The following is a 23,387-nucleotide window of genomic DNA, read 5'->3' on the forward strand; positions in this document are numbered from 1 at the left end:
TCTTGTCCCTCTTTCCTTCTGAATGCAAGGGTGGTGGCTTTCGGTATGGTACCTCCTGATATGTTGCCAAGTAAATCTCAGCCCTTGTTGTAGACAGGATAGTATAGTTGGTGAACTTGGGTTGGTAGGGCTGATGCTTAGGCTGTTTGTCGGTCGGTGTTGACTTCGCCTTCTTTTCTCCATTCTGCTCGGCCCCTGAGGTACCCCTCTTCTTATGGTTGCCCCCATTGCTGCCCTGAGGGTTTGCACCGTTCTAATCTGCCTTGACAGTGGTCGGATGGTTTATGCATTTTTCTTCCTTCATGATAACGTCATCTAGCTTCATGTATTTGTTTGCTCGGTCCAGGAACTCCTGCAAGGTGTTGATGGGGTTCTTGTGTATGCTATCCCACAAGGGATTACGATAAATTATTCCTGACGAGATGGCAATGAACTTCCTTTCATCTCCTACTGTGGACGCTCGGTTTGCCTCTCTCATGAATCTTTGGATGTAGTCCTTCAAGGATTCATCCTTCCCTTACTTGATGTCAGCTAGCTGATTGGCATAAATTGGTTGAATTCGTCTGGCACTGAAGACCTTGCAAAATTCCTTCCTGAATTGCTCCCAGAAAGTGATGGATCTAGGTTTGAATTTCCAATACCATTCCTGAGCTGAGTCAGAGAGAGTGATAGGGAATACTCTGCACTTATAATCATGCTCCACACCGAGTAACTCCATCTAATCCTCGAACTTTCCAATTTATCGTACTGGGTCCTCTTACCCAGTGTATGTTGGGAGTTTCATGGTCTTGTATTTCGGTGGTGGTTGAGCAGCTTGGATATTAGCACCGAAGGGACTCCTACTTCTATGAGCCAGCTCGATATTGGAAGGTTTCTTTGTCAGACCTTGGACAGCCATGACGAGAGCATCTATTTGAGCCTGTACTGCTGGTGGGATCGCTACACCAGGTGGGGTAGACATCCCTGGTACCCCCTCCTGAGCGCTGGTCCTCCTGTTGATGACTTCCCTTAGAGATCCCGAGGTTGTGCATCTTTCCCGAGCCTATCGAACACGATATTGGTGTTGTTCATCAGTTCCTTTCCCTTACGAGATTGAGGGTGTAGGGGTGGTAGGTCCGCCTTGCCCTTGTCGATGCGACCCTGCCCCTGAGCCTCTCCTCCTACATGACTTTGAGATTTTGAGTGACCGTTTCTATTCCTGTCAAGCCTCTTAGATGTTAGACCCTCATCTTCTCTGCTGTTTCGTCTATCCCCCTGGGAGGGGGCCTTCGGGTTGGTAACAATCTTACTCCGAGATGAAGTGTTATTCTTCTTAGTCATGGAGGAGGCAGTCTTGGACTGTGCCTCTTCATCCTCTCTCTGGTAAAGTGGCTCTGAGAGCGTCCTTGGGGTTCGACTCCTCCCCCGGGACTCCCTATTACTGTTGTCTCACATTCCTACTGCTTTGGCCTGAGCCTCCCTCACCGCCTGAGCAACAACTTTAGCGTTAGCTCGGGCTAACTGAGTAGCTGCCTCCAGGGCCATAGCAGCCTCCTGGTGTCTCCGATCAGCTTCTTGCTCCCTCTGGATCATCCTCTAGACCTGCTCATCTATCTCCCATCGTTGTCGTTCCATAGTCGCCCTCTGGAGGGCAATTTCTGCAGCAAAGGCCTCATGCCTCGCCAGAAATTGCGCCATCTCCTCAGTGTGAGCATCCTGTGGATCTTCTGCATTAGGTTGGTCTCTAACCTCCACCTGAGGTTCGTTAACAGGATCAATGGGATCCTGAGTGGTGGAATCCCTGGGAGCCGTCTTCTTTGTCTGACTGGATTTTGGAGGCATCGTAAAACTGATAAAAGTGTGTTTCTTGATTTCGCACTCTCAATGAAAGCACCAAAATGTTGACCTGTGAAATTGGCCAATGGTGGTATGTACAATATACGACACATTTTGAACAGAATGAAAATAATATACGACAGAGTACACATATCTTAAATAAACACATAGAAATTTTATAGTGGTTCAACCATGTTCTCCTGAATAGTAATAACCTAATCCACTTAGTATTTAGTATTGAATCATTCGATAGACAATTACATTGAAGAACAGAAGTATTCACTCGTTACTAATTTTCCCAGAGTTTCTCCCAAAATATTTGTCAGATCCCCCTCAATGAAGCCTTGGGTCCTTTATTTATAGTACCCAGGGGCTGTTACATGATCAGTAAGAGTGGGATCATGGTTTGGTACACGATCATTGGGAGTAGAGATATGTGTCCACCTTCCCATGATTATGAGATTGTGGGTCTTCCCGTTGTCTTCTTTGGATCGTGGTCGATAATGCACGATTGAGACCTTCAAGAAAATGCTAAGTCTAGATTGGTCTATGAGACTTAGGTGCTAGGCTCAACGACCCTTTAGAGCTTGGGTGCTAGGCCCATTGGTCCTCTGGGTGCTAGGCCTGTTGATCTTCTGGAAGCTAGGCCTGTTGTTCTCAGTCTGAACGAGTGTGAGTTTTACCCATCTTTGGGAGTGTAGGTCGACCACCCTATGGAGGATAGGGTGGGTCGACCACCCCGGGGGGTTCTTGGGCATGCTTGGGCCGACCACCCCTAGAGGTTAGGGCCAGGCCGACCACCTTTAGGGGGTTTTGGCCTAGTCGACTTTTCTATAGGTCCTGAACCTATCTTTTTTGCTCATCGACATTTTTTCAATACTTTATCGTTTTTTCCTGATTTGTGATGCCACGCGTCACTTTCTCATTTGCCACATCATCCCTAGATTTTTTAGGGATAATAGCGTCGATAGAGGTGCAAGGCTAGTCGGAGGTGCCTAGATCTAGATCCAGGTTTGAGTTATCGTCAAGATCTAGTGAGATTGAGTGAGGGGCTAGCCTGAGTTTGCTGGAGTCGCGACATATATTGCTCGGTTCATGGGACTGATATGAAGAAGAAGAAGAAGAAGAAGAACAGAGAAGACTAGCTCTAGCTCACCCTAGGTTGCTTCCTCTACCCTCGGCCTCTTCTCCGACGACGACCAACATACCTGCAAAAAGAAGAAGAAGAAGATTGAAAAATGTTTAGGGCTTTGATTTTTTTATTAATTTTAGGTTATATTTTAGATGTTTATTTGCTTCTTATATCTTAATTTTATTTTTAAAATTAAATATTTATATTATTTTTAATTAAGTAATAAATTTTTAATTATTTTTTTATTTTAAAATCAATTTTATATTTAAAATCTATTTGTTAATTATTTAATTAGTTTAATAATTAGAAAATATAATGGTATTTTGGTCATATTTAAAAATAGTTTGACCAAAATTGGACATGTGATACTATTTTGATCTATTTTGTAAAATATAAGGTCCAAATTATCATTTAACAAAATTCAGAGACTAATTAAATATTCGGGCAAAATACAAGTGTCAAACTAGTATTTTCCCATTTATTATAGACATAATCAAGTATCACATGCCCAAAAGTAAGATTACTTATTTATTGTAGGAAACCTGTACATACAATATAGAGAATAACATTTTAATATTAAGTATGACACTACCTTCATTTATTTATATTCGATTAATGCTCCTGTAATTTGTACATACTCTTAATCCTCCCAACTTTTTGCTTTTACATCTTAATTCACATGCTCCAGTATTCAATTAAATTGAACCAATTTTATTGAATCATAATTGCAAAATTAAATAAATAATTTAGATAAATGATGGTGACATGCTATTTTATCATCAATTGTGTTTCAAGTGAAACATAACTCCTCCTTCCTAAGAAAAAAAACCTTGTATTGTATGATTAAGAAATGGAAGCTTTAATTTGAAATGAGATATATTTAAATAAAATTGAAAGGTTGGTGGGTTTGTCCATTATGTTTGTTCACTTTCTTCATTATAGGCATATTAGGTCATATTTGTTGATTGTATGTGTAAATACTCTTTGCTTATTCTCTTCTCAAGTTTAAATGTTCAAAAACTTTTTTAAAGGAGGGAAAGATATTTAAAAAATATATATTTATATACAAAAGTAGGTTTAGATGTGACATTTTTCAAAATAAAAATTAAGTCAGTTCAATGAGCTTGTGGGGGCTTGAATTTGACAATAATAACAAACTGTCCCTTTGATTAAAAATAATAAATATTAATCAAAATATAATATGCGACACATATATTGTGTAAAGAATATAATAGTATAATGCAAATTTACTCAATGGTTTGGCAAGTAATAACTATCAACGACATTTTGTCAACAACAAAAAAAACTATCAACAACACCACTACCAGACAAAACAACAAAAAGTAAAAAATATCAACCTATTACAAAACTCAATATTATTTATAATATAAAAAATAATACTATTTTGTATCTTCAATTTTTATTAAATACTATGTTTTAAAAAATATATTAGACCTCATATTTTGTAAATTGGCTCAAAATAGTCTATTAATCTAATTTGATCAAAATACTTTTAAGTATAACCCTGTAAATATCGATGTTTGTTGAATATCTACATTTTTTTTAACTTGGTGTGTTAGATATTCATACAATATCTTATCAATAGTTTTGCATATAATTTAGAACACAATAAACAATTAAAGGATATAGAAAACATACTTGATTCAACCATGGAGAAATTGTGAATTGTTAGTGCAATACTAATCAACTAAGCCTTCCTCCCTAGGACCTCTAATTCTAAAGCAGATTATCAGACTACTGAATAGCGATGAGACTATTTATATATATAGAGCCAGGGAGGGGACTTAGCTTATATTAACCTAGTTGGACTGGACCTCCTCATCAAAGGCTTCAGTTAACTAGAAAGCTCACACTCCTGCCTCAACTAGACTACTATAGATACTAAGCCCATAAACAAGAGATCACTAAAATTAAATGGGTTAGATTAGCAACGAACTATTTATCAACCCATATTTTATAAAACAATAAAATAAATAATGTAAGCCCAAATAAAAGTTTAACATTCTCCCACTTGGGCTACATTAATTTTGCAATACATATATATAAATATATCAAAATAATTTTATTTTAAAAAATGACTCATGGGTTGAGTAACAAGAAAAATATTGTGGCAATTTTTAAAAAACTATAGTTCTTTGATAGTATCTAAAACAACTGGTCAAATTTAATCATTGATATTGAACTATGATTATCAATTTGCTTTCCAATCAACAAAAAACATTCATAATCACAAATACCAAAGTATTAAATCGACATGGTCAATAAGTCTAGTAGTGTGGTAAGAGAATATGCCCAACATGTGATCAGTTATATAACATAATCTCTTTATCAGTCCTCATTTCACTGATACCATGATGCCTAATAAATAAGCCAGTGAAATAACCAAAGCACTGCTTAATAAACAAGTCAGTGTTATATCATTAACTGTGCATAAAACAGTATGATATCCACGTCATTAAGCAAATAAACTTAAATGACGATAACAACAATATTATGAACTACATGCTTTCAACTCAACATTCTCGAGAATATAACAAAACATAAATGAAAGCATAACTATTCATTAATCAAAAGAAACCAAAAACAAACTTTGTAGTACATAAGTTCAATAAATAAATTACAAATAATCATAATTCCTGGTGGAGAAAAGAAAACAGAAAGAAAACTCCCACTAACCAAAAAGATCAAAGGATTTTAAAATGCCCATATCAACAACATGTTTATTAAACAATGATGCACTTAATCCTTTGGTTAGAGGATCCGCCAACATCAATTCTGTCTTGCGTTTCTCTATAATAACATCTTCTTTCTTGACTAGGTCTCTGACAGTGAGATACTTGATCTCCATATGTTTCGAAGCACTACTGATCTTATTATTCTTAGCAAAGAAAATAGTAGCACTATTATCACAATAGATCAGCATAGGTAAGGAAATAGAAGCAACTACTCATATCTCTGTAATCAGATTCTTTAGCCACACAACTTGCAAAGATGCCCCATAACAAGCTACAATCTCAACATACATAGTAGATGAAGTAATCAAAGTCTGTTTTACACTTTTCCAAGAAATAGTTGCACCAGCCAAAGTGAAAATATATCCAGAAGTTGCCTTTAAATCATCCACAGAACCACAAAAATCAGAATCTGAATAACTAACAACTCAGAGATTCTCAACTTGCTTATAAACAAGCATAAAATTCTTGGTTCTCTGTAAATATCTCAAAATTTTCTTTGCAGCAACCCAATGATCACGCCCAGGATTAGACAAATATCGTCCAAGAACATTTACCACAAAAACAATATCAGGTCTAGAGCAAACCTGAGCATGCATCAAACTCCCTACCACACTGGCATAAGGAACGTTTGACATTTCTTCTCTCTCTAAGTTGTTCTTAGGACATTGTTGCTTACTAAATTTGTCCCCTTTCAGAATATGGACAGAACCAGGTTTGCATAGATCCATGTTAAACCTTTTAAGCACACGATGGATATAAGCTTCTTGAGATAAACCAAGAACTTTTCGTTTCCTATCACGATGAATCTCAATCCCCAAAACAAAGGATGCTTCTCCAAGATCCTTCATATCAAAATTTGTAGACAGGAAAAGTTTGGTCTCATTTAGTAGTCTCAAATCACTACTCGCTAGTAAAATGTCGTCCGCATAAAGAACAAGAAAAATATAACGACTCCCACTGAACTTCATATAAATGCATTGATCAAACTTATTCTCTATGAAACCATACGATGTCACAACTTTATCAAACTTCAAGTACCATTGACAAGATGCTTGTTTGAGACCGTAAATAGACCTTTTCAATTTGCAGATCAAGTTCTTCCTTCCATTTTCCTTAAACCCTTCAGGCTGAGACATATAGACCTGCTCATCCAACTCCCCATTCAGAAAAGCAGTCTTTACATCCATTTGATGCAACTCTAAATCAAAATGTGCAACTAAGGCCATAATAATCCTGAACGAATCTTTTGTAGAAACAGGTGAGAAAGTTAGTGTAATCAATACCTTCTCTTTGAGTAAAGCCCTTTGCCACTAGACGTGATTTGTATCTTTCAATTTTACTCTTATTATCCTTTTTGGTTTTGAAAATCCATTTACATTCTATTGGTTTAAAACCAACAGGTAACTGAACCAATTCCCACACATCATTATTCTTCATGGATTCAATTTCATCTTTCATGGCTTCAATCCATTTAGAAGATTGTTCACTTTTAAGAGCTTCGCTATAAGTCACAAGATCAACAACATGACCAATATCATATTCTCCTTCTCCAAGATAAACCAAAAAAATCATTAGAAATTGCTGACCTTTTTGCCCTCTGAGATCTTCTTAGAGGAATAATTTCTGAATTACTGCTTGTTGTTGAACGCCATCTTGAATGACGTCTTCAGCAGCTGAAACTTCTTCAAAGACAGGAGCCTCATCCATAATGGGAGCATCAACAATAGGAGTAGGAATAGGATCATCATTAGTATCATTTGTCTGTATTATATCATATCTTGAAAGAGATAAAGGAATGAAAATTCCACCAGATGGCTCCCCTGTTTCAAGAGATGGAGTATAAACTTTCTCAGCAATATCAAATTCTAGAAATTTGGCAGTTTGAGATTCAACAATTCTAGTACTGCGAGTAGGACAATAAAATCTATAACCTTTAGAATGAGCTGGATAACCAATGAATAAACAACGAATTGTTCTGGGGTCTAACTTTTTCAAGTTAGGATCATAAATCTTCACTTCAGCTGGATCGAAACCCACAGGTCCCAGGATCGAAACCTGGCTCTGATACCACATGTTAGATATTCATACACATCTTATCAATAATTTTGCATACAATTTAGAACACAATAAACAATTAAAGAATATAAAAAGCATACCTGATTCAGCCATAGAGAAATTGTGAATTGTTAGTGCAATACTAACCAACAACCTTCCTCCCTAGGACCTCTAATTCTGAAGCAGATTATCAGACTACTCAATAGTAATGAGACTATTCATATATATAGAGTTAGGGAGGGGACTTAGCTTATATTAATCTAGTTGGACTGGACCTCATCAAATGCTTCAGTTAACTAGAAATCTCACACTTCTGCCTTAACTAGACTACTATAGATACTAAGCCCATAAACAAGAGATCACTAAAATTAAATGGGCTAAATGAGCAACGAACTATTTATCAACCCGTATTTTATAAAACAATAAAATAAATAATGCAAGCTCAAATAAAAGTCTAACATGATGAACTCATAAATAAAGTCTGAAGAAAAAAAAATAGTTAGAACAAAATCGAGTTTAACTAACTACATATTTTGAACCAATTTACAATAACAGTGGGTCCAAAAAGCTTTTTTGACAAACTAATTAGTCCAAAATAATATTATTCCTATAGTATATATATACAAACAGAGAGAGCTGTGTGGTGGAATACACAACTAATCAACTTAATTTTGAGACAATTTATCCATAGAACAAGTGTATGTCTTTGATAGTTATTTTGGTGTTATCGCACTTATTTGGTAAAACAATCATTTCATATATGCCAAATCAAAACTAGACATATGAATATATGTATGGATTGAGTTTTGTTGTCCCACTTTTTTCAAAAGTTGTCACATTATTCTAAATAGTTGAGATTTTTTTGGGATAAAAAAATGTGATAATGTGACATTTGTTTTTCATAAGTGATAGACATGACACACACATGATTATGAACAATATATAAGACATTTTTATTAGTTGAATTTTAATTTAAAGGTAGGAAATAAATATAGAAGAAAGCTCGAGAATCGTACGTAAGATAGTGTTAGGCTTAGGCAAACAATAAAATAAAATGAAGTTGAACTTGAAAGTAAACATTTCTAAATGGCAAAAAAGTTGTTTGGCAATGTGTCTCCCTCACCTAATGGAAATGGTTGTTGAAAACAGTTACCAACCGGGTTGTCTCACCCCATAATAATAATAATAATAATAATAATAATAATAATAATAGAATTTACCATATAATATAAGATAAACCACTCAACTTTAAAAGATGAATGAACTTGTTATCAAAGTAAAATAACTTGGTGGAAGCTTATCCCAATACTCCAGGCTTTTTGACTCAAATAATAACATTACACACACACACACACACACATATATATATATATAACACCATAGTTTACTAATTCTTAAAGTTAAGAAGATAAAGACAAAAAACAATTGTTTTTTTTTAAAATTTTGTTTTAGTCTAACAAAAGCCATCCTTCTTATGAATATGAACTCAAATCACATTCTTTTTTCTTTTTAATGTTTATTTCATTGACTTTTAACTTGGAAGTAATAGATACCATACTAGCAACATAGGCTAGTAATTTTTATTTTTATTTTTTTAAGTTAGCTAAGTAAAAGTTACTGACAAGCTAATAATATGTTTTATTAAATTGCACAATATATAATTTGAAATGTATTGCATAATATTTATTAGCATCATTATGAGTATTGTTTTATCATTATATCAATGGCAACGGTTTCATTTTTTTTTTTTTTTTTTTTTGAAAAAAAAAAATACTTGATAGTTTAAGATCAATTAATGTAGGAGAGAAACTACTTTATCACATTTCTAACTATCATCTTTATTTAAAATCTTAACATATTGTATCTTCCATTAACTTTTTTTAAGGAATATCTTTCATTAACTTTTTAGACATCAAAACTCAATATTTAGATTCCGATACTACCATAATATAACATAGGGACAGAGTCAAAATTTATTTTTAAAAGTATTATTTTATATTTTCCAATTTTATCAGGTAAGAATATATATATATTTATTTTAAAAAAAAGAGAGATTTTAATCATATTTTGAGCTAAACCCACTTAATTATCAGCTAAATAAAGCCATATTATTGGAAACATATCGGCCAATATTATTTGTCATATTTAAAGAGTAATTTTTTTTGAAAATATGACTTAAAATTTATTTTTTTTTTAAAAAAGAAAATTGAACTAAAGAAGAAGTAAAGCACCTTATGATAAAGCCATGCTGCCAATTCATATAACATAAAATCTTATATGTATACATATATATACACAAATACTTTGTCGGCTTCTAACGTTCGAAAAATTCAAATTTATGGTTCGGAGCCGAACCTAACGAGGTATGGACCTAGTCGAGGCCCACGTAGAGCGTCTTTAATGGGACCCACTCACGAGCAGCAGAGCACAAAGCCGAAGTGACTGTTAATATGCCATGCTTTTCACTAAAGTCTAACGACGGACCAATCAAAATCAACCATCGATCGTGACAGACATTGTCTTGTCCTACGTGGTCTGTTATGATTGGTCAACGTTTCGGCTTTGAAAAAGCAACGTGGTATTTTTGCAAGTTAGATCCTCTGATTTGTTTATATAAATAACCACTCGTGTTTTAAAGCGCGTGGCAGTCCTTTACGGGGAATGTTTGGCCTAGGCCTAGAGTCTAGTCTTGGAAATGGTTGAGATATGATTATATTTTACTATTTTTCTTTTAAATTATATTTTTGGACAATTTTATTTGTCTAGTATAGTTGTGGTTCATGTATTAAAAAAGAAAATAATATAGATTTGATTTTAAATAAGACTAATATTGATTGTAATAAGTAGCACTTGAGCAAATATCATATATGAGACCATAAATTTTGTTTCAAATTTTTGGTACAAAAAATGAATGATGGTAATATTTCGCTTAATATTTGTAATTATGATCAAATACATAAGATACAAATTAACTAAAAAATACCAATAATTTATTTAATATTTATTGATAATATACAAAAAAACAACAATTTTTCATTTTTTATTGTAAAAAAGTAGTTATTAATTTTTAATTAATAAATTAGTGGTAATATGGTAAATAAAAAAGTGAGATTAATTGTTGTGTCAAATTTAACTCATGCTATATTTTGTGCTATATTTTGTACAACTTTTAATATGTGTTAAATTTGACACACCTTTTAAAACACCATTAGAGTGATAATTTTGCTAAAATGTGTTAAATATAACAATGCACCACCTTTTTACACTCCATTGGATATGCTTTGAGCTTCACAAAGAGAAGTTATAACAAATAATAATGGGTAAATAACACTTGGGGTCCCCAAGTTTTATCACTTGTAGCACTTAAGTCCCCAACCTTTATTTTTTAGCAATTAGATCCCTAACTTTTACTTTTAGGCTCACATAGGTCTCCAAAGTTATATTTTATTAAATAAATTATTATTTTGTAAGGGTAAGATAGGATTTTAACAAAAATAAATAAAAAAACATAGCAACCATTTTTTTCTATTTAAACCCTTATTGATTAATTAATTATTACCAAATATATTATTTTGGTAATTGACTTAAATATTCTCTTGAAATATTAAGAAATAATAATAAGAAAATTTACATATTTTAAATTTTACAAGCATGATATTTATTAAGGGTGCTTCTATATATAACATCATTTTTTTCTCACTACACACATTTCTATTTAAACTCCTAATAAATTGTTAAAAATGATTTCCACTTTAAATATAAATGTGTGTAGTGAGAAACAAATGATGTTATAGATAGAAGCACCATTAATAAATTTAATGCTTCAAAAATTTTAAGTATGTAAAATTTTTTTATTAAAAATTATAAGCTAATTAATATATAAGTGATATCAAATATTTTAGAAGTATAATAGAAAATAAAATTTTAATTTTTGATAAGAATATTTAGGTCAATTTACCAAAATAATGTATTTGGCAATAATCGATTAATTAATTTGGTTAAAAAGAAAAAACAAATGGGTTATATATATATTTTTTTGTTAAAAACCTCACTTTACCCTTATAAATTAGGTTTTATTTAATGGAATATAACATTGAAGATCTAATTGCTACAAAAAAAAAAAAGTTTGAGACCTAAGTTATACATGTAATCAAACTTGGGGACCCCAAAATACTATTTATCCAATAATAATTATAATATGAAAATTCTAAATTGAGTCTATGCCGGTTACAAACCCTAATAGATAGTTATGTCACAAATATTTTTAATTATGGTTACATGTATATAAAGAAAATAGTATAAATTTTTTAAACTTAAGAAAATTCTCGATGTAGTAGATTGATTTTAATAAGACTTAGTATTGTTTGTAATATATATCAATTAAGCAGAAATGATAAATGTAATATGTAAATTCCAAGTTGTGTACATAATAGAAAGATCGAACTTAAGTAGTATTATATTTTGTAGTTAATAGAAAGATTGATGTTATGTTCTTGAAACGTCCCAAAATCTTAGATCCTTTGTTTGGTAGAGATCAAATCCATCAAATATAGATTGGTTTCAATATGTAGCAATTAACCAAACATGATAAATGAGTATAAGATATAACCGAAGAAAAGAAATCTTTTGTTCGAAATTGAGAATTGTGAATTTAAGTAAATGTGAGCCTTTTTTGGTATGTAAGAAATAAAGTAAGTAATATCCTTAAAAAGTTAAAGTAGTAGTGGGTTATTACTAAACATTTCTATATAAATAAGGAAGTGAAAAAAAAAGATCAATAGTTGGATTATAATTGCAAAGCTAATTTGAGAATAACAATTATATGTGTGACATAGTTAATAGAGGTATAAATAATAAAAAAAAAAGTCCATATATGGGTGAATGAATGAGTGTTATATTTGATCTGATTATTATTATTATTAAAATTTCACATGTTAGCTAGCTGCCCATTTACATCATTAGAATTCATGAATTCCATTGTTATTGTTGTGTAGGTTACCCCATCACTTTCTGATTCTGCTCTTCTTCTTTTTTCTTTCTCTTTTTTTTTTCTTTTATGCACTGCAACTGTGGAATAAACGCACGCGTCATCATCCTATCAAAACCCATCACTCGTAAGATTTTATCCAAAATTAACTGTTACAAAAGATTTTCTCAACTTACCATGTTTTTCTATGTAGATAAAGAGAGTATGATGGTGCACCCTACTTTTTTTAGTTTTTTCGGCTTATTAGTAATTTCAGGTACCATCGAGAGAAGTTAGCAAATAATATTAGATACTACTAACTATGAGTGCTTATGGAATGAGGATTAATTCTAACAGCGAAAGCTTCCGCTTATGAGGTGATATGCACCTTACTTTTTAAAATTACTCCGCTTATTACTACTCTCAAGAACCACCGAAGAGCTATAAGCCAAATTCTTCGGCTTGCTAACAATATCAGATATTAGGAGCCTGACATAATTCTTTTAGGAACAATGGAATGAAATAGTAATTTATAACATTAGAATGTTAGTCAATAGAATAGATTTTCTCCTATTTTTTGTGAAATGATTATTCTTCTAAAAAATGAGTTAAAAGATCATTCCAATATATAATTCATAAATTAATGATTTTTTTATCAATATTAAATCTTACTTTATTCCATTCTTAATTTTATTCTCACTTTTATTGCTTTGTTTTATTACTCCTAACCAATAGTACTTTTTTTTAAAGGAAAATATATTGATTAATTCAAATCAACTTTTACAGGAAAACTGATAAATCAATGACAAGAATCTGTCCAAATAAATTCTCCTATAGACATAGTTATAGAAGTCTCTGGTGCGTGAGCCACACCATTCGCAGAGCTCGATATAACCTAACAAGAGCTACCGCCGACAACATCTAAAATTTGAATAACTTCAACCAAAACATGACTAAACAAATGAGTCTCAGAAAATTTTAAGATCCATGAAATCATAGTACTAGAGTCACTCTCAACAATATCAATTTTGAATCCCAGACGAGAAGTCACTTGTAGATAATAGCGGACTGCTAATAACTCAGCAACAGCAACAGTGCCAAGAACACCAGCTGCCCAAGAAGCCAAAACAAAACCATTAGCATCAATAATAACCCTGCCAATCGTACTTTTAATGCTGAATGAGGAATTGTAATTGGGAAAACTACCACTTGCAATGACAACCAATGCATCACAACTAAAACTAGAGCGAAGGCCTAAAGTGTCGTTATAGGCTCTCGAACCTCAGACAAAGAGAGAGTTACCTATGATAGGCTTTCTTACCACAACATCATACAATTTGGGGAAAATATAAAAGTTGAGATTTTTTTTTCTTTATTGAACTAATGATTTTGGTTTATCTAAAACACCACATCGTGCTGTCTATAGAGCTTAGAATTTTCTTATAATGTACAATAAATCTATACCTAGTTTGTGTACTACTACTAATGACAAACAATGTAAGATTTAGTGTCATTAACAAGTTACAATTTTTATTTTTATTTTTATTAGCGGATTTCGGTTCATCAACCAAAAAGCAAATGTTTTTTTTTTATTATTTCTTAGGATCAGTGTCGTCTAAGCAATCATATTAGTACTGAGGTATAAACCAGAAAGCTATGGCCACGTATATAAATAAAGCAATTGTTCATTCATTTATACCTTTTGGCTTTTTCTTTTGTTGCTCTTTTTGTATTTAATTTTATTATTTTATTTATGAAGAATAATATTACAGTCAATAATGCTGGAGACTATGAAGTGATATATATCTATATATATGTCTTCATCCATTACTGAAAGAAAAAGACAATGCCAGTTACAAGAATAGTGGAACTACTAAGAACAATGACTTTTTTTTTGTAGAAATATATATATATATATATTTAATGGGTAACTTTAGGCTTTCAAATTATAAAAAATGATAACATAGTTACAAGAATATTTAGGGGCATGTAATTGAATTGAGAAAGTTAAATAAAGCAGCCTGTCATAATGATTATTGGTATAATTTTTTGGCTGGAAAATGTGGATCATATATAGTCCACCACAAAAGCTAAACCCTTTTTTAAACAAATACAGTAAATAAAATCCCAAAAATCATATCTTTAATAGGCTGTATACAACACAATCAAGTACTCAACTCAACCCTTATTTTTCAAGAAATCATAAGTTTAGTTTGTTAAGAGACCAGACTTAACCAGTTGGTACTTAAAAAATGGCTCTTGTTAGAAGGAAGAATTAGTTTAGTTTAATAATCTGCAAATAACTTCAAAATTAAAAAAAGGGTAATAAAAAGTAAGTAATGAATGGAATGGAAAAAATAAATATATATATAAATAAAAGGTGAGTATATTTTGATAATTTTTATTGTGGGTGGGGACAAACAAGCATTTTCCAATAAAATCATGAAAGTAATGCACTCCTGTGTATCTTTTGGTGGTTCTACACTTTTGAACCGACCAGACCATGATGAGGGGAGTGAAAAAGAGGGGCCTCTCTGTTGCTCCTCTTATTCCCTTCCTTCTCACCCATTTCCCCTAATTATTCTTCATCTACTACTTACACCATTTTTGTATTAATGCTTCTACTCCCATTAGCCTATTACACACTCAATAGACTATTTTAAGTAATATAGACAAGTACATTCAATAAAAAATTATAATCTACCAATGTTTTTCTCTCTCTTTGGTTGTTGAGTTATAATATTTATAGTATCTATCATTCTTGGGATTTCGAAGAAAAGAAAAAAAAAATTGTGTAGTTGATGAAGATACATTTTTCTAATAATTCTTTATAAAGTAGTCTTTTTAAAAGGAGAATGAGAGTACATGATAAGGTATTAAGTATGATAAAAAAAATTACTTTGTAACGAATTATTAGAATGAAAAAAAATATACAATTTTACAAAATGACATTGAAAAAAGATTTGTTTTCCTAAACACCTCTCAAAAAGTTTTGAAAAAAAATTGTATGTTTTGATTGAGGTTCATGAAGTCTAAATCCTATTCCCTAGTTTCTTTCATATATGTACTTCATCCCTAGAAAGTTAACAATATTAGTTAAATAAGACACAATTGTTTGGTGGTGAAATAAAAGAAACTTAAATATGATTACCATAATGCAAATCAAAATATCTAATACCTAAACTCTCTTTTTTTTTATTCAATTCAATCCCTTTTGTCCCAACGATGTAATGAACATTGGATCACAACTAAATAAAGAATCTAAAGCAATGGTTTTGATACACTCAAGAGACCATCATATCTAGTTGTCCAACCGAAAAAGTGGACTATTTATTTGATTTTGTGGCTGGCTTGTTGAGTTTGCTAATCTTCAAATGTGAAGATAAAGTTCAAAGAAACCTTTTTTTCATAACAGATGAGTTGTCGTTTTGCTTATCATCACTACCACCTTTAGAAATATATTTACTTAAATTAAGGATTGGAGTTGGAGAGAGAGAGAGAGGGAAATTTTATCGGTATCCATAAACAAGTCCAATGCTTGTGGTCGTAAAGCTTAAAAAAAAGTGTAGGGTATATGTTATTATTCAAGAGAATTGTGATTCTTCAATTTCATAATTTTGGATAAGAATTCCCATCTCGATGTTAATAATGTAGCATTAAATTGTAATATAAAATCCTCTAAATTGGCCTGTCTTGTCGAAAGATTTAAGATTAGACTCTTAGTTTACCCCCAATTGGATTTGGATTATACAAAATCGTGATCATCGACACAATCAGAAAAGACCCACCTCATGTGTCATGAGACGTGTGTATAACATAGGCCTGCCAAAAGTGGGCCAACGTGTGCAGATGGTATTTTAGATGGGCCCTGAACCACGTTTGTACAGGCAACAAAGTCTTATATGGGCCAACATGGGCCGAATCCATGAGAGGATGAAAAGAACGGTGGAGATGAAACAAAAGACTGCAATAATACAATAAAAAGGTGACCATAATAATCAAATAAACACTTGTGGGACTGGACCATGTTAAATATGAATGCGTAATAAAGAATGTTTGTTTACAGAGATTCCCACAATTCACAAATATAAATTGTTCAAACAATCCTGAAAATTCTCTTTCCCTATAATTCATTGTATCATAATTCTTCTTAACCCCTTGATCAATATGTAGTAGTGTACTCGCATGATTTTTCCTCTGAAACACTCTGAGGCGAGGCTCTCCACTAACATACACTAAGTTTTCGGTAAAAGCTACCATGTAACAAGAATCAATTAGGCCATTTCTGGCTGGCTAGACTGACTCGAATGCGATTTCTAGTTGCTTTACAAACTGGTGTCTCATCAAGTGCGCATGTTGTTCTCCCATCCTCACGATGTGAGGTTCTGGAGGGAATAATGTGACAAGGAATCGATGAATCATTTCGAAGCTAGTGAATGTAATTACAGCAGCAGGAGTAGTTCTCAAAAGGTTGGTCGCACACCCTCTGTAAAATCCAGGGATGCCATCTTGATAAAATACTTTTTTTCACGAAATCAATTACACCGGAATATCGCTTCTCAGAGTGATGACCTTGTTCTTGAAGCTTAGAGCGCACCACCTGACCATGATGTATATTTTAAATAAATAATGTTTCCAGCAGAATAACATTCATTTAATTCGTTGTAAACTTTGTGATCTATAACTTCAAAGTGTGTATTTTTACAACAAACTATTTCAACAAATCAAGGGAATTGTGTTCCAGGTTTGAATGCTGTACCTCATGTGGATATGTCAAGGTGGATGAAAATATTTTGGAAATGGATGAGGCGATGGCAACATCACGTGCACCAAGTTTGTCCATGGTAGTGTTCTCTGATAAAACCACATATTACTCAAATTACAAACTTTTCTGAGTTCTAAAATGGCTATAGACAACAGAAGGACAATTACCTCGTTCAGCCAAATAGAGTTTTATTCTTTCGAATGTTGGCAATTGGATGGCAGCATGACTAATACCAGCCAAAGCAGGAACTAGACCACTGGTGATCACAAAAAAATTAAGACCATAATTAAATCAAAATTGCAATTCGAACCAAAAAGGAATACTAATATGTTCCACTGATCGAGTATATAGAATAAAAAACCTGTACAACCCACGGATGCCTTCCTCATGTGCTATTCTGCTCAAAGCAGAAAATGTGCTCCGGTATGGTACCATGCCTACTCTCATTCCTTGAGTCTGAAGAAGAAAAGAGAAAATGAATGCTCAAAGCTTCTAAACCACTTTGTCAACCTATCTATATTCTATCATATGAATATGATTGCATCAAAAAGGACACTGCCATGCGAAACAAAACCGACTTTCAAAGTGCTTCTAAGAGGATAGATCCCATAGAAATAATATAAGATAATGGTTTTATATACAAAATTCCCAAATGGTGACTTCAATCTATAGTCCTTGTACACATAGGTCTTGCTATTAAAATCATCTACACTGGGACGATACATGGAAACATGGATCAACCAAAAAAATGCAAAAGTGGAGAACACACCTGAAGTCTTGTCTTCACAACCCAGAGAGGATTTGTAAAAATAGTTGTTGCAGCTCCAGCACCAGAAGCAGCCAATACATTAGCACCAACAGAAAGCTGGTGATTACCATCTATACAGCATGCCCCCAAAAAAAAAGTACACACGTGAATAGAAAATATGAAAGGTAAATAAAACCATAACTCAACTAAATCAGAAGACATACCTTAACGCGACTAAAATCAGGACTAATCCAACATAGGAAATAATAGGTAGCAACTCACCCAGAGAGCAGAGTAAGCTTTTAAACTGCTCATACATGGTAAAATATACCTGAAACATGGGAGGAAAAAAAAGAACATTATTAATCATTAACATGAAGCAGTGCCCACTTCTTAAGATATGTCCTTTGTCAAAGTTATTAAACCTTTCCAGATTATAAAAACTTGGAAAAATTACACATAGAATTGTAAATTTAAAAAAAATTTGAAAAATACGGAATTTTACAAAAATAAGGATAACAATTTGTTACGGTTCTGTAATCACCTGTTCCAATTTTCTATTTAGTCAGTAAATGTTGTTTACAAAATTGTAATATATGGTTACAAACTTGTAAATAAAAAAAATAAAAAAAAATCTGTATTTACGATTATGTCGGCCTGTATTTTTGTAATATTTTACAAATTCCATATTTTTAGTATTTTTTTAAAAACTTCGGTATTTTTGTGAATTTCCCTAAGAACTTTAGTTCTTTTAAAAGTAAATGATTTTAGAAACCACCACCAGGTACTAAGCTAGAACATAGAAGCAACAAGACTCACAGTCCATGTAGAAAGTAATGTTGTTTAAGGAAAAAAAAAACACTTTTAGTAATAAAATAGAAAAATTTCCCTCTAATATAATAGAATGAATACTGATATTTAATAGGAAAACAATATTACCAATTAAATTATTTTCCAACCACGAATTCAGCCCTATTTTATTTAAAAAAAATTAAAAAGTTTAGATCAATACTCAAGAGGTAGGAGCTACAGTAGAGATATGCCATGACTTAGTTAGATTATTAATTCTAGCTTCAAATTGCAATTCCACAAAGATCAATGAGCTTGAATCAAGATTGGGAACTAATTTCACATCAACTCGTTGATGAGATATTCATCGACAACAATCTTTCGAAATTTGAAAAAAAAAAACTCGTAGCTTCATGACAGTTTACCAACTAAAAAATTCAAAGTGAATCAGAAAAAAGGCATACCTTTAATATTTCCATTTCCGTTACCAAGGGTCTGCAACCCGCCAACTTGAAGCATAGTCTTGATAACATCTAAGGATACACAAAAGTTACGGCAATAACCCCTGCACCCAATTCCCAAATCCCAATATGCTTAAAATCGACAGTCATATCACAAAATTAAAAATCAATTTCATCAAATATCAAACAATTCAAATGAATTAGTCAATTCCAAAAAAGAGCCAAACACAGGTTTTAAATTCAATACTAAACAAAGTTGATATTTTTTTTCCAAATCTCTCGGTTTTCTCGCCATCCAAGCAATTAATTTCCGAACAACAAAACAACGTACCAGCAGCTGCACCAGCGCCGGCATTGCACAGAACCTTAGGAGTATGAGTTTCGGCAGTCATGGCCGAATTGCTGGCAAATACGCAAAGAACAATAAGAGTTTAGGGCGAATAACATAAAGAAAACCTCTTTGAAGGGGAAGATCCAAGCAGCCAACCAGCGTCGCATGGCCAGAGGGATTTGAACGAGAACGCGAGAGCAATCAAGTCAATTCTCTGTCTTCTTCTTCGTCGTCGATCTGAGTCCTGCCGGTCCGAATCAGGGTTCGAGATGGTAGAGCGCAGTGCGGTGCAGGGGTGGAAGGTGGGTGAGTTATTATGAATGGGAATGGTCCCCCGCTCCGACGAGTGGCCACAATTTGTTTTGGCTTCGTTTCTCTATCGCCAAAACCCAAAGGCCTACGATGGTCCCCCGCTCCGACGAGTGGCCACAATTTGTTTTTTCCATCTTTCTCTGGGTCCGGCTCTGAAAAAGACCCTTTTATTATTAATAATTGTGACGAAATTAACAACCTTATTAAACTTAAATCCTAAAATAATTTTTTTTACGGTAAAAATATCTATCTTTAACCAGGGAAATTTTAATATTTATGCATAATAGTGTGTATAATTACTAAATAATACTAACACTAATTAATTTTTTAAATTGGTGCTAAAGTTTCACCAAGTGCCAAAAATACCCCTCTTCTTTTTTTCCACTCAATTTTTTTCCACACAAACTCTCTCACTCTCTCTATCTACTTCAGACTCTCAATCCCCAAAAGCAAAGGGAACCCGTCGATCTCACCCTCTCTCTTTCTCTTCTCCGAAGTCGGCCACCCAGAACTATCGCCAAACCTGTCGAGCCAACGGCAACAACAAAGCTCGAAACCCACGTCGTCGAACCCATCAATCGAACCCATATTCTCATTAAGGTATATTCCTGAACCCTTGTGATTATTGTTGTTGTTTTGATCCCTTTGAATTTGGTGGTGTGGAATGGGTATGGTAGTTCTTAGGTCTGGGTTTTTCTGTGGTTTTTTTTGGGTTTGAACCAGTAGCTTGATAGGTTCGATAGAAGCTCGATGTTATCTATGGTAATATATGAAACTAGCTCGATAGGCTCGATTATGGTTCGATAGTAGGCTCGATAGGGTAGTTTGAATGGTTTGATGGTGGATCGATAAGAGCTCGATGGATCTGTGGTATTAGGTTAAAAGGGCTCAATAGGTTCGATAATGGTTCGACAGTAGGCTTAATGGATTTGTAGTATTAGAGTATTCGATAGGTTCGATAATGGTTCGACAGTAGGCTCGATGGATCTGTGGTATTAGATTAAAAGGGCTCGATAGGTTCGACATTAGGCTCAATGGTTATTTATGTAGACAGATTTTGCTTAGCTCGATAGACTCGACACTGGCTTGATAGGCTCTATAGATTTAGGTTGTTGATACTGCTCGATAGTTTCTCGATAGGGTATGTTGCAGCTCAATTATAGCTTGATAGAGCTCGATGACAACTTATTTCAGTTTCCTGATTCTGTTTTCTTACCAATTTTTTTTCATGTGTTGTTGCAGATGCCTAAGTTGCTTGTTCCGTTCAGTGATCACTTTCTTGGTCGAGTGACATATCGGGGTTAGTAGCACTTTAAATCACATTAAGACTAGGTTTGTGGAGCTCGGGCTGCTTGAAAGGGCTAAGGAATCCCCTTTCAAGCAGTTCTTTTTTGTTTCAGAGTTTAATTTCTCTGGAGTCTTGGTACATCAACTGCTGTTGAGGAAAATCGCCAGCAACAACGAATAAGAGGTGCATTTCTTCTTGGGGTCGAAGTCTTGTAGATTCGGCATGGGAGAGTTTGCCCTGGTGATGGGGTTGAATTTTAGTACCTTTCTGTCACCAAAAGAGTTGGAAGAGCGTAATCTCAGCGACCGGTTGATAAAGGAGTATTTCAACGATGCTGAGAAAGTAAAGCTCTCATAGGTGGACCATGCTTTCAAGACTTGTACTATTGTGGAAGATGTGTACAAGCTTGGTCTATGTTTGTTGATTGAGGGAGTTATGAATGCCACAGAGGGAAAGTTGCACATATGGCGAGATATTCTGAAAATTTTTGAGGACGTAGAGTACTTCTTCAGCTATCCATGGGGGAAGTACTATAGGAGGCTATTGCAGTCTTGTAAGAAGGACATGGTGAAGCAAAATGCCAACTATGATGCCAAGAAGGATGCCAAGGTGCAGCAAGAGTCCAAGTACAGTATGTATGGTTATGCCCCGACCTTACAGTACTGGGCATATGAGGCAATCCAGCAGCTTGCGACGAAGTTTGTTGTGAGCTCGGGAAACATGGTCCCGAGGATGCTTAGTTGGTCGCATCGGAGGAACAGGGATTTCACTTAGTCCATCATCTCACCGATGTATCGAAGAAGAATGTAAGTTATATTTGATTGATATTAAACAATTTTTTTTATCTATATGCTTATCTTTTATCATTATTTGAGTTAACCAAATGTTTTATGTTGTTTGCAGTTGATTGTCCTTCCGATGTTGAAGCCTCGACCAACAGAAAAAGACTATTATTTGTCTTTGACAGAGGGAGATCTTCCCCTTTATCCTAGGCTTGGCCAGGATCCCTCGGAGGCTGATGAGGAGGAGGATGCAACTTTTGAGAAAATCGCGGAGATAGTTTCTCAGGCAGCTGAGGCAGCCAAGATATTTGATGATGCTGCCCCAGGGGAGGAGGTTGCAGATCCCACCCCTCATGTTGCCCTAGCCTCAACCCCAGCCTTCGCCCCAACATCAGCCCCAGCCTCAGCCTCAGCCCCAACACCAGCCTCAGCCTCAGTCCCTGAGCTCGCCAACTTGGTTGAGCGGTTGGACAGAGTCGAGGGTCGACAGGAGACCCTCCTAAAGAACCAGTCAGTGATCTTGGACGTAGTCAGTCAGATCCTGACATTTATTAAGGAGAAACCGAGGGGATCCAATGAAGATTCAGACTCAGAGTCATTGGATATTCCTCTGGACTATGTTGATGATCCAACTACGCCTCCTACCATCATTGTGACACTTGATGCTGGGACTCCGGGAGTCATTATTGTCAACCCTGAGGATGTTGCTGGGGTTCGGTTTCAGAGGACTAGACGCCAAAGACGCAAGCCAGGTTGGTTTGAGGACTACACTGATCCCACAAGGAAAAGACCTCGCACTGATGCAGCTGTACCAGAAGAGGAGACTACACAGGTGATGGACCCTCTCAAGAAGCCAAATCGCAAACAGTATAGGACAATGTGCAAGTGGCTGCTTGGAGACATCCCCAACAAGACCCTGAGGGATGTAAAGACTGGGAATCACGATCCAACGTGGTTTCTAATGTGGAAGACACCCCATTCGTGGCTCAATGATGGGGTAAGCCATTTATACCTAATGACTCGATAGTGGTAGAAATTATGTTTTGTTTTCAATTTTACAGGTTCTGTTTTTATTGCCTCGATATGAGCTCGATAGGAGCTTGATAGGGGTTTCCATGATCGATATGAACTCGATGGAGCTCGATAGTAGTTCGATATGGGTGTTAAATTAGGGTTGTTGTTTACTG

General features: G+C 34.2%; 1 pseudogene; it reads right to left on the minus strand.

Moving 5' to 3' along the window:
* Positions 1-16,722: 16,722 nt before the first annotated feature.
* LOC133801833 (nicotinamide adenine dinucleotide transporter 1, chloroplastic-like) lies at positions 16,723-20,267 on the minus strand (annotated as a pseudogene).
* Positions 20,268-23,387: the final 3,120 nt, after the last annotated feature.

This window comes from Humulus lupulus, chromosome 1, assembly GCF_963169125.1.
Source record: "Humulus lupulus chromosome 1, drHumLupu1.1, whole genome shotgun sequence".
Classification (NCBI taxonomy): domain Eukaryota; kingdom Viridiplantae; phylum Streptophyta; class Magnoliopsida; order Rosales; family Cannabaceae; genus Humulus; species Humulus lupulus.